The 13,178-nt window shown below is 41.5% G+C and overlaps 1 long non-coding RNA gene across 2 annotated transcripts; it reads left to right on the top strand.

Moving 5' to 3' along the window:
• The first annotated feature begins 3,980 nt into the window (after positions 1 to 3,980).
• Positions 3,981 to 11,830, top strand: LOC134459346 (uncharacterized). 2 transcript variants are annotated; one of them, XR_010036840.1, is made up of 4 exons: positions 3,981 to 4,318; positions 5,719 to 5,783; positions 9,283 to 9,329; positions 9,704 to 11,830. It is a non-coding gene; the product is annotated as an uncharacterized LOC134459346 (long non-coding RNA). The 2 variants fall into 2 exon arrangements; XR_010036839.1 differs by having other exon boundaries at positions 3,982 to 4,322.
• Positions 11,831 to 13,178: the final 1,348 nt, after the last annotated feature.

Below are 13,178 nucleotides of genomic sequence, written 5' to 3'. Positions count from 1 at the left end.
TATCTAACATTGTTTTATGCATCAAATGTGTTTTCAGCTGTTTACAAAAACTGAATAAAGTACTGGTATGGATTTACAAAACACTGCAGTTAACTAAAGTTAAGCTATTATGATGTCACAGCATGAGTAAATAATCAACAACAATTGTAAAAAAAAAAAAAAAAACATTTTGCATCAATGTTGTTAATTCATCTATAAAAAAATAGGCATTACTTGTATTGTTTCACTCTTTCTCCTACCCAGCTCACAAGGAAATACTTTGAGGGTTTGAGTTTCCCACACAGAGGATTTTCAACTGAAGTGGTTCAAAGGAAATTGTTCTCATGGAAACTTTTCTGAAAATTCTTCAAAGTCACCCCTGTGAAGCATGACCTCAAACCATCACACACATCAGATGCTACCGTCCCTACCTCCCACACAGTATAATGTTGATATGTGATACCACTTATGGCCATGGAGTGGCGCTGTGTCTTCTCTCTAAATAAAACCTGTCTCTTTTACAGTCATACCTCAAATACAGTAATTATGGCCTATGAAGCACAGAGGGGTAGAATGTTGAAACAAATTATTCCTTCATTTGAAAAAAGTGGTTGCACCATCAGTCGTCTTGTAGTCTAGGGGCATGGCGGTCTGCATGATGGGTATGAGTTTCGCTCCAGCAAGGGGGAAAGAAAATAGCCTGGCTCATCCATTGAGGTCTGGCATGGCTTGCCATGTTTAACCATTACATCAGCTAAAAGCAAATTTAGATTAATTGAAAAGCATTGTTTGGTCCGGTCTTAATCTTAATATACCCTATACCACAAGATCCACAACCTTGTCTTTCACATGTTCATACTTCTACGCATGCTTCAATTTACTTTACCCACCACTAAAGCGTAACGACCAGCCTACAGCCACATGTTATTACTTTAACCCGGTACTACCGTGTATGGAATATTTGGGACTCTCCTCCTTTGGATAAAAGCTGAATCAGTAACTAAATCTGCCAGACATCTGTAAGAGATGGTGTATACAGAACGATGTATACACAGTACTGTAGTACTGATAATACCAATATCTGTCTAAACTGGCAAATGTAGGAAGTACTTCACTAGCTGGGGGGTATCCCAAGAACATGGTCAAGATAAACCTGGCTAAGTTAACCTTCAGTGCATCAGTTTTTATTTAAAAAAAGAAAAGAATGTTCACTTAGAATCATTTATTATGTTTTTGAAACATCATTATCTATTAACTAAAATTATGTCTAAAAGCAAAGGACAGGCACAACCTGATGGTTGGCAAGAATTGATAATTACAAAAGAATGGGAAAAAGAACTATAAGAATGTTTTTTTTTTTACACTTGTATGTCGCTGTTTTTTCTCTCCCCCCCCCCCCCCCCCCCCCCCTCTCTCTCTCTCTGGGATATTCCTTAGTTTCTGGCCACTAAGAAGTTAGGTGGATTACTTTAAGATATTTTCTGATGGAGTATGTATGCTTTTTATTTTGTTGTTGTTGATTTGTTTGATTATTATTGTCCTTGTTCCTTTTTGTTTCTTTTTGTTTTGTTTTTTATTTATTTTTATCCATGTTATCCTTTGTACCACTGTGTCTTTTCTTCTAATAATAAAAAAGTTAACCTTCAATAAGTCAGTAAGTGGTAACCTTCCTAAGAGATAGCTCACATGTCATTTATTCACGAAAAAGGCCTCCAGGCTCTTCTATAACAAGTTTTACCACTACCTCAAGGTATACTTGGTTTAGTACTGAGGTTTATTCCAGGTTCTTGGAATACCCCCCCTGCTTTATATTTAAACTGACAGACCAATTTGGCTTGCATGTATTGTATAAGACTCTTGAGAGAAATGGGATGCTACGTATTGTTTGTTACTAAAAAGGTGAGAGACATTTGGGATATGAACTAAGTTATATATATATTATATAGCCACTATATGAAGACCATAAAAAAGAGTGAAATGCAGCGAATTAGTGATAGTTATAGGCTATATTTTAAATAATAATAATAATAATAGTAGCAATAGTAATGATAATAAAACAAAAGTCTCAAAAGTATGATAATCGACAGTATACATAATATTTAAAACGTAATTGTAACTTTAGTTTTGTGGTGTTATCGACTACATCCTGTCATGATCAATCCCATCTGAAGTTAATCAAGGGAGGAGTGGAGACGCAGGTATATATCCAGGGACAGATAAAGATTCCATGGGCCCCTAGACCAAAGGCCCCTCTCAATGGGTGTTGCTAGTTTGCAAATTTAAACGATTCAAGGTTTCAGGCCAGATGTCAGAGTCTATGTTGTTTGAGGTTTGGGGCATTGTCCCCTTAGAAAATGTGAAAATTCAGTTGTTAAAAGTGCAAGTTTAGCAATGGACATAGTAAATATAGGCTTGGGTTTCAGGGCTCCCAAGACTCGGGCCCCTGGGCCAAGGCCCGATAGGCCAGTGTAGTAATCTGTTCCTGGGCATATCCCCCTGCTCTTTTCCACAGTAGCTGTAACATTCTTTCTCGCTATAGCCATCCAAGCCATCATCTGCTGTATACAGTGTCATGCTCCGCAGTTTGCAGAGGTTCTGCTGTAGAGGCAGCACGGCTCCATTTCAGATAGCAGTTTGTAGCTTTACCATATCTTCCATATCCCTTACACTTAGTAGTGTATTAGTGTTGCGCTGGACCACAGGCATCCCGTCCAGGACCCTGTCCTGCCATTTCAGGCTGAAGGTTTAATTGCCAAAGGGGGAAAACAGAATTTGTGATACACAATAAAACAATCCAAAGGAAAAAAAGATATAGGCTAGAATTTAGCAACATAGACCACATATTTCCCGATAGATGTGCTATGTTTTAGTGGTTTGTTAGTAGCCTCTAGCTAATTGGTTTCCTAATTAGACTGTGCTTTATCTAAGTTCTATGAAGATAAGTAAATCTGTTCACAGCCATGCTGTAGAGCCACCACTAATGCAATCATGTGAGTTTACTATACTGCCCAACAAAGACAAAGTGTAGTAACTATGCCAACACCGAAACAGAGAAAAAGACCTTCAAAGTGGTGGTATTACGTTGAATATTGTTACTGAAAATTTGACATAGCAATGTATCTAACACACACACACACGCACGCACGCACGCACGCACGCACGCACGCACGCACGCACGCACGCACGCACGCACGCACGCACGCACGCACGCACGCACGCACACACACACACACACACACACACCTCTATTTCCCCCTCAGCCCATCCTCCACGACGAGACAGTGAACAGAGAATGATGTTGTCCAAAGGCTGATGGGTGAGCCAACTATTCATTGGCCAAGGCTATCAACAATAAATGCCAAAACAACAAAGGTAACGTGTGTGTGTGTGTGTGTGTGTGTGTGTGTGTGTGTGTGTGTGTGTGTGTGTGTGTGTGTGTGTGTGTGTGTGTGTGTGTGTGTGTGTGTGTGTTTTTGTGTTTTTGTGTGTGTGTGTGTGTGTGTGAGAGAGAGAGAGAGAGAGAGAGAGAGAGAGAGAGAGAGAGAGAGAGAGAGAGAGAGAAGAGAGAGAGAGAGAGAGAGAGAGAGAGAGAGAGAGAGAGAGAGAGAGAGAGAGAGAGACCAAAGTTGTGACTTTGACCCAGTAAGTGAGATCTGGTAGAATCTGCATTTTGTCTTGCCACAGGACAAGTCTGACTGTGACACTATAATTGGCACTCTTCTTTTTTGCCACACTAGATAGGCTATAAGCCCACCGCTTACCATTATTATAATAACCACACTGAGAGCAAGCCAAAGACTTTCCCAAACTGCAGAGAAAAGTACTTTGAATGTTACAAGGATGGAACCTCTGACTGACTTTGATGTCATTCTGGCCAATGAGTTAAAGGTTGTGTTTCTATTGGCCAACTAAAATTACGTGCAGGACAGGGCTCGATTTCTATTGGAGGTTTCTGAGGCCAGCTTCGGTCTGATTGGCGCATTCCCCTTAGATCCAGACAGTGTAGGCATCGGTGGATTCTTCAGACTGTGCCGAGCCGACACACAGTTCTAGCGGGCGGTGGGGGGCCTGCCACGGCTGGAGTGGGGCCTGGCCCCGGGCCAATAGTGTTCAAATTGCTCATTGTTGAGTTCCTATTAACTACCAAGTTTTAAAGTATTGGTAGGCGACTAACGCAGTTTCTTGCTGTTGTTGCTGACCCCTTGTGAGGCTGTGCAAGTTGTCAGTTATTTTGAGAAGGGTAGCTTTGGCTAACTGATATCCATTCAACTTCACGACCTGATTTTGCATTATTGCTGTGCAACAGCAATTCTGTGACAAAACTGGACGACATGAAGGGGTGTGTAAGTAAAATTGTCTACATTCATGTTTGCTTACTGTTGCATGTGCACGACTGTGTTAGTTGCCGAAATATCATCTCACAAGAAAGGCAGTCGAATAACTTAGCCAGCTAGCAAGCTAAAGCTTTTTTTTCAGCACTAAGGTAATGGGAAATGGCGTTTTTTCGGTGGTGTTTCACTGCGGGGAAACTGCACTGAGGATTTTGACCATGAAACAATGTCTTTGCATCGCAGACAACCAGCTAATTGGGTCGATTGCAGTTACCTAACACTTCCAAGTGTTATGTTGGGCAGCTAACCTTAGCATAGCATAGTATGAGTTCTGTCTACTTGCAAGTAGGGACAAACTAAATGCATCTGACGAGGTGTTTAGTATCTCTTTCTTAATTTGCCTGCAATTAAATTAGCGCGTGGGTGCTCTGTGCCAGCATTGATGTCTGACAGCAACTGAGTGAAGTGTTGCACTTGCACCCGGTGGCTTTGTTCTTTAGTGCTGAATCCCAACCGGAAAGTCGTGGCAATGCGACCAAATTTGGGAAATGGGGAATAGAGTTGGAATTCTCTTTCTTTTGTCTGGGTAATACCAAAGTTACTTTCTATATTCATCTCTGGTAATACTGATACATGCACGTGGAAATACAAATGGTGTCAGTTCGTTACAGTGTCATAATGTAGGGTTTGAGTGAGTCATCATAACCCCAAGCTAAACATGCGAAAAACTGCACTTCTGCTGCTAGACAAAGCCACGGTCAAGATCGAATCCAGGTTTTCACAATTTTAGAAGCTAGAACGCCACGACAGATGTACACGAGCTATCAAACTGCAATACTCGTGCTGGTTTACTGGGTCGGTTGAGTGCAATGCTTGGGCTGCTTGCTGGGCTTGTAGAAGTGTCGCTCTGCAAACGAAATATGACCGCATGTATATCGATGTGCTGGTAGCTGCTACTCTCCTTCCGTCACCTCGTTTCTCGCCCAGAATAGCCCACTGATATCCAGACGGTGAGCATTTCGCTGCCCTTAGCTGACAGTCGAAATGACGCCCTTTATCCTCATTTTTGCATAGGTTTAAGGTTGTGCTGGTCTTAATCGTTACGAAGGTTCATATTTTACATTGGAAAGTGAATGGTGAGACACAATGGTCTACGGATATGACTGGGTAGTATCCTCATACCTAAAATTAGACATCGAGACGGATGAAGTCATCTCCCATACTCGGTAGGGACACTCGAATTTAAGGACATGGCTTCTTTTTCAATTTGTCTTTTAACTGAAGTTGAAATAGCCAATGCACCATCAAGCTCCTTGGTTGTCTGTATTTCAAATAGGACTGGCTGTTGTATCACAGGTACAATGATGGTTGTTGGTTGTCAAAATGCCGGTGTTGTACTGTCTTGCAGTTCCACCCCCTCCCTCTTCTCTGGCGCGCCGCGTCTGCAGTGCCGCTTTCCCTCAGATGATCCCGGTAAGCTCTCCAGCTCAGAAGTAACAGATTTTATGATTGCAATGCTGCTGAAGAACCTGAACTTGAATGTAAAAATATATATATTTTGTAACCACTTCAGGCTTGCGTTTTTGTTGTAAACAAGCGGTGCCAATGCTTAGGATAGAATTGCCTGCATTTTATTTGCACAATGCTCTTTTCTTGGCATGCAGTCTGAAGCACATGTTTATTGTTCTCCTTATCTTATGCATGTTGTGAATTGCACTTGACAAAATCTCCCCGCCCGCCTTCAAGCAATTTTAGTTCTGGTCCCGGCTCGGTTTATTAGGACATTGAAGATAATATGAGGTCTGTGTCCTAAAGTCACCTGCGCTTCGTTAGACCGTAGGGCGAATGTGCATTAAGGACACTGTGTGTGTGTGTGTGTGTGTGTGTGTGTGTGTTTGTGTGTGTGTGTGTGACTGTGTCTGTGTGTGTGTGTGTGTGTTTAGGCTTTGGTTTTTGGAGCTGAGTCAAGAGGGGTGTGCCTCCCCACTGTCTGAGAGAGAGAGAGAGAGAGCGAGCGAGCGAGTGTGTGTGTATATGTGTGTGTATGCGCTTGCTGCAGGCAAAGGAGGGTTCAATGGGTTCAGCTGCACTCGGCGGCGGCAGCAGCAGCAATGGGGATGGGGAGGGAGAGAGAGAGCGGAGAGAAAGGGAGCGTGTGTGTGTGACCGATCTAGCTAGCAAGACTGTGTGTGAGTGAGGCGGAGGGAGAGACGTGACCTGGTTTGACTGGAGCAGGAGGCAGAAGGCTCTGTACTGTGTTTGAGCTGCATTGGGAAGGCAGGATCAGGACAGGAGGGCTGGGGGCCGGCGAGCCACCCCTGTGCCTGTCATTTAAACCTCAGCATGCTCTACATATGCAACGTGTGTGTGTGTGTGTGTGTGTGTGTGTGTGTGTGTGTGTGTGTGTGTGTGTGTGTGTGTGTGTGTGTGTGTGTGTGTGTGTGTGTGTGTGTGTGTGTGTGTGTGTGTGTGTGTGTGTGTGTGTGTGTGTGTGTAATTAATATAAGCCTAAGAGCAAACATTCCAGACAAGAATGTTCCAATCCCGTTTGTCAGACTTGTATGCTCTAGTGAAGGGATTCACAAACTTAACCATGACAAGCGCCCCCGCTGAAATCATGCTCACCCCCTTGGAGAAAAGGAACATTACCACCTGTAGTTTATGTCAGTTGCCCTTTTTACAGAGGACACAACTGGCTTTTCTTCTTTCATAGAGATGGCAGTAAATATAGTTTTAATCTGATATGAAGTGACAGGAGCTGGGTAGCTCAGTCAAATTTTCTCAAAGATATTTCCAGAAAGCAACACTAGCAAAATTCCATTCCAGAAAATTATTGTATCAGCCTTACAGATTGATGCCAGTTTGTTGACATCCAGTCATAAAAAAAAGCGTATTGGTTTTAGATGTCAAGTCCTCTGCCACCTCAGTAAATCCTATGAGCACAGAAAATGGATCAGCCTATCAGATTGAAACTGGTTTGTTGACATCCATTCATAAAAAAAAACACATTGGTGTTAGACGTCAAGCCCTCTACCACCTCATTGGCCAGATTGAAAATCTTATGAGTGTGTCGAAATTCCGCACAGACTCAGCAAAGCACAGAGCGTACGTCTGATGTGTGCCTGGCCAGCCTTTGGCAGCTTGTATTGTTATTGTTGTCTGTGAGCCTCAGTACTCTTGCGAGAATGAAGATATTTCAACCAGCATCCACAAGGCTTTTGGGACATAAGGAAGTCACCCAGTTGCTTTATTCAGGCATGAAAATCCCTCACCTTTCGGCGAAATTCGCCGTTTTTTAATCAAAATGGGTCATTTCTGTGAATCGTGTAGATCCGAGAAAAAAATGGGGGGGGGGGGGGGGGTACATCTAAATGACATATTAAAAATCTACCGATTTATATTTAGTGAAACACGGTCAAACTGTTTTTTTTTCACGGTCAAAGTTGGAGCTTTCCTATTATTTTTTCCATTGGGAATCGGATACTAGGTGAATGGACTAAAATTTGAGTAGTTAGGATAAAAATTCAGTAGTTTATCCAAACTGTGACAAAGATTTTTTGTATTAGGCCTACAAGTTGTCTGAAATATGATGATTAACTGTTCAAACGAGATCACAACCAGGCAAGCGTTGAGGGGACATTGGATAGTGTTGTTGAGAGGAGGGGGTGCTTAGTTGCCATTGGGGGACATTAGTCTATTTTATTTTTAAGGGGGGCATTGGCAGGGGTTTTGATGAGGTCAATGGGGTGATGGGAAGATGAGGTCAAGGGGGAATTTATTTTTTTCAAAGGCTGAGAACCAAAACCCATTTTATCTGTCTGTCTGTCTGTATCTATCTATCTATCTATCTATCTATCTATCTATCTATCTATCTATCTATCTATCTATCTATCTATCTATCTATCTATCTATCTATCTATCTATCTATCTATCTATCTATCTATCTATCTATCTGCCCCCCTCATCAGACATGACAGCATGACAATCATGAAGTAACGAAGATGGTTGGCAGTTCTTCTTATGTTCACTGTCCCTGGGTCGCTACAATATGCGCAAAATTCATCATTTAAAGACGGTTTTAGCTAAATTTTCTCCCATGGGAGAGCATGCCCCCAGACCCCCCTAGTATGACTCTTATACAACACTATCCCCCAAAAACACCACTGCACACCACACATGCGCGCGCGCCACTGCACACCACACATGTGCGCGCACCACTGCAGCACACGCGCCGCCCCGTGCCACCGCGCCACACCGCACCTTTCTCACCTTTTTCACCCCTGACCCGTTTTCATGCCTGTTTATTACACACTGAACAACATCTGAACTTCTTGTAGATGCATATATTAAGGTTTTGTTATGAAAATACAACACAATTTGATGATATCTTGTATTACGGTATTGCAACTAGCTGCTCATTGAAACCGTGCTGCCTATTGCCGAATTTGATCTTTTTATGACTATTACTGAGTAATAAAGTAATATTTACTAGGATGACCAAAGTATAGTAAGTTCTGCAGCTGAAAATGGCTTTTTCTGGAAATTCAAAATGGCAGACCATGGAGAAGATCCCCCTTTTCAATTTTCCCGGTCATAATGCATACTTAGAATTTGATGATGGTGGTAAGGAGTCATGAAAAAGGAAACATTGATGAATGTGCAGCATGAATTCTGGAAAGAAACAGCAAAAATATTACACAGTGCACCCTTAATTGCTTGATTATCATAGACTTGCAATCGCGATTCGATCTGCCGCCGCCGAAGGTGTTGCGACACTAGGAGGGCGCAGCCTGGCTACACCCTTAATGTCTGTCATTAAAGTTTATTTATTGATTCAGAAAACCTACTCAAGTGTTCTAGTGTGCCTGGACTACAAGTTTGACATTAAAAATGGCTTTTTCACGTTGACCTATCACTGTTGTAATTGTTCAGTAGCCCATGATATGATGTCACCTTTTCTCTGTCTTCTCAGGAAGTCACATCTACGTAAGAACCTGAGCCATGGGAAGCTCCCGAGAGGTAAGGCACGCAGACAGTGGGGTGACAGTTTAATGTGGATTTATTTAGAAATGACCAGAAAATGGGTTACTGTTCTAGACTGCAGCTGTGGTGGTTGATGGTAATGGGACAGCCGTAACCTAATTGTTAGGGAGTTGGGAGTCTTGCAGTCGGAAGGTTGCATGTTGAAATCCTCCATCCCATTGCTCCAGGGACTGTAATTAACCCTGTTCCTACGTAATAACTCGACATCCCTTAAGATAAAGGTGTCAGCTGCGATGGGAGCAACGTAGTTTATTGATGTGTATGTGTAGTGGTGATAATGAACATAAATGGTGTAATGATATTAGAAGTATGTACAATAATTTGCATTAATACGTTTTCTTTTCTTATAGGGGTAACATCCAAGTCCCATTGTTTTCAGGGATGGAGGGGAGCGACGATGAAAACTCAACATTCCTTTCAGCTGATGTTGGATAGATAGGGTTTTTCCTTTTCTTTTGTTATAAAAACATGGGGGAGAGTTAATCCCCAATCTTGTTATGTTTTTAATATATCCTTAGTTGTTTTCTTTTGTCTGTATGTTTTTTTGTTTTTTTCCTTTTCATGTTTCGGCTGAGCGGTGATGTGGGAAATAGCTGAACCTCGAGTGTGGAGCAAGGCTCCATTTGTACATTTTTTTTTTTTTTTTTTTTTTTTTTTAAATGACTATGTTAGGAATACTCGGGACTCTAAGCCTTGATGATATTTTAACCTTCTCGGGAAAGGGGTGAAGGGAGCAAGACGCCAAAAAAAACCTAAAGAGACAACCTGAGGTAGAGTTGAGGTGATATGAGGCAAGGTGAGGCTACTGGAGCTACCCTGGGTACCGTTTCTCGAAAGCGCTGTCGACCAGTTAGCAACTTGGGAAATTGCATTGCAGTCAAGTAAGTTGCTAGCTTCGTTGACAGTGTCCAGAAATGATACCCCTTCAGCCCATGCGTCTGTGTTTACAAACCCCAAACAGGGCGCCGCCATACGGCCCCATTCCGCTTGCAGCAGCATGTCTTCCACTTGTCCACTCAACACACACACTGCACCGCTTGTTTCATTCTCTGCATCCCAATTGTACTTGTCGTCGTTCTGTTAATAAATCTCACCAAGCAGACAGTCATGGAAACTCAACTTTCCCGATTCTGAAGCTCTTCGAGCCAAGCACAGGTTTTTTTTTGTTTTGGTTTACAAAACAGTTTTCAATAAAAGTTTTGTTCAGGGTTTAGGAAGGATGTGTTTTTCAGTATTTCAACGTTAGGCAAGTTAAAAACGGGCACCAGTTTGTGAATGCGACGGTTACCAAATGCTAAACTTGAAGTCCAGTCCACAAGCACACAGTTCCATGTGCATTGTTGGCCCTATTTTTTGAGTCACACTAAATAAAAGATGTATGTTCAACCTCATCCTACAAACCACAGACAATATAAGGTCACTACTCACACTCTTAACAGTTATTTACTGAGGCTAAGAGTCCCTATAACATGTATTTGAACTGCTTTTGGAGGTCACGGAGTGTTGTTTGGTCGCACTTAACATTAGTGTACACAGTTGCAGTGTACTTACCTCATTAGATATAGTAGAATTACTGGTGTAATAACGTGTAATACTGTTAATTTGCACTTTATCATTTCAGCATTAGGGTGTGTTGGGCCCCAGTCAAGCCCATTGCCTCTCTGGGAGAATTTAGCACTTTGGTATAAGAAAAAAAAACACTTGTGTCAAAATTAAATTATGGTATGTAGATACACAAAATACGTTCATGTAAGACTACAACACTAGTATGTGTCATTACACGTTATTACACAATGTATCCCACTGTACTTAAAGAGGTAAGCACGCTGTTGCAGTGCAAAGTGTTGCCTGGTGTTTTTTATTATTATTTTAACAATTCTTAGAAATGTTGCTTTTATTTTTTAATTTTGTTTTTTTACATTTCTTTTTTGTTCGGTTTCACTTTGCTAGTATAACAAAGTATCTATAATCATGTGCGTTGTGATATAGACGTAGATGTAGAATTGCATTGTTTCCTTGTGGTAAGTGATTGAGATGCTGCCACGGATTTGAGACACTGATGAATGGTGCTATTTTGGACTTTAATCTGCTCCTTGGTAAGATAGCTGGGGGTTGGTTTCATTTTATATTTTCACGTTCTGAGAAGGGGTGTTGGTTTTTTTGTGGTCTGGTCGCTTGTGACTTTTGGTCTGGAATGACGTGGTTGTTCGATTTTTTTCTGTTTGTTTTTTTCTGTGCGGCTTTCTCATTGGATTTATGGATGAAACAAACAAACAAACCAAAAAAGTTGAAAATAGGCACAGCTGATAATATTTTCAGAAGGCGGAGATCCAATCACTTTTTCGGAAGGTGGGAGCAATCACAAAACTGCAATCATTTTAAAAAGCTGTTTTTGACCCTCGGCACAGATAAAGACTTTGGACATGATTGTTTTCAAGGCTAGTTCCCGGCACGGGTGACTTGTTTTTCTAGAAAAATGTAATTTTCCCTCTAATTATGCATCACATGAAATCCCCCACAAACTACACTCAAATATGTGTATTTTGTGGCACACTACTGTCATGGGGCACACTACCCCACTACGATTTGCACAGTGCATATTGAAATAACTGCTTCCATAATTCATGCAATCAGTTGAAGCAAACCTCTGGGCACTCGCTACAGCATTTTGCAGTAGATATGCTTTCTGCTACTTCCATAGCTTTGCATAGTTTTGGACTAGAGACTCTAATGTTGTGGAGGGGGGTGGTGGAGGGTACAAAGTGGCGGTTCATTTGACCCACAGTACCCTCCCAAATCAGCACACCTCCCCCCCCAGACGACACTCGCTCTCTTTTGGGGGTTCAGGGTTTTTTTTTCTTGCTGTGTGTTTACCAGCAGGCAAATCACCTATTCAGTACATTATCTATTAAGCTGTTTTCTGGTCAGCAGTCAAAACTGAAATTGTGGTGAACCTAATTGTGTTTTTTTAATTATCATTATTAGAAATGCATTTTTTTCCAAATATGTAGCATTATGAAGCTGAACAATCTACACATAATGACTTAATCTTTTGTAATGTAAGAAGTTGTTTTTCTTTGATAAGATAACAAACCAAAAAGCTTTCTATTAATTATTTTGGCTAGTGAGGTTAACTTAAAAAAAAAAAAAAGTATTATTATCAGTATTTGCAGTTTTGTCTTTGCTTCCTGTCAATTCATAACTTTCAACCGTCTCAATATGACGACCAACTTGAAAGCCCACATATAGTTTCTTAGTCTTCCATTCTTTTTTTATTTGCCCCACTTTGGGGAGCCCTCCTAGCTTACTGTAGTCTGTCCTTGACTTGTTTAGAGACTGTCTTCTTGCATGTTTCGTGCTGTTTTGTTTTCCCCTTCCTACTACTTTTTCCCCATGTATTCTTCTTCCTGATAGACTAGGTATATAATGCCAGCTGTCCTGTACATAGCAATTGACTAGTGTAGGCAAGGTGTGTGCAACAGTATGAGGTGTACCGTGTTCTTGAATGTGTATGAATGGTATTGGAAAACTTCTGGAAAAAAATGAGTTAAGAAACGCTCAGTGCCAGCTTAGTTCCAGTATGCTAATTATAACAAAAGCACTTATTGTATTCCATGCATTTTTGGCAAATTTAGCTGTACTTAAATAAATTTGCAAGCTTTGAAAAAGAGAAAATGACTGTGTGTGCTTCTTTCCATTCATTAACAGTATATGTCATGCACTGTAGCATTGCCCCTCTCCTCCATGCTCTTGAAGTAGCCGTATGCAGTGAAGTACCTGTGTGGAGTGGAGTGGACCCATGACACGGGAGTGGATTTTCACTCC

This window comes from Engraulis encrasicolus, chromosome 12 (assembly GCF_034702125.1).
Source record: "Engraulis encrasicolus isolate BLACKSEA-1 chromosome 12, IST_EnEncr_1.0, whole genome shotgun sequence".
Taxonomy (NCBI): domain Eukaryota; kingdom Metazoa; phylum Chordata; class Actinopteri; order Clupeiformes; family Engraulidae; genus Engraulis; species Engraulis encrasicolus.
The sequence above is the reverse complement of the archived record's forward strand: the minus strand, read 5'-3'. Positions and strand labels throughout refer to the sequence as shown.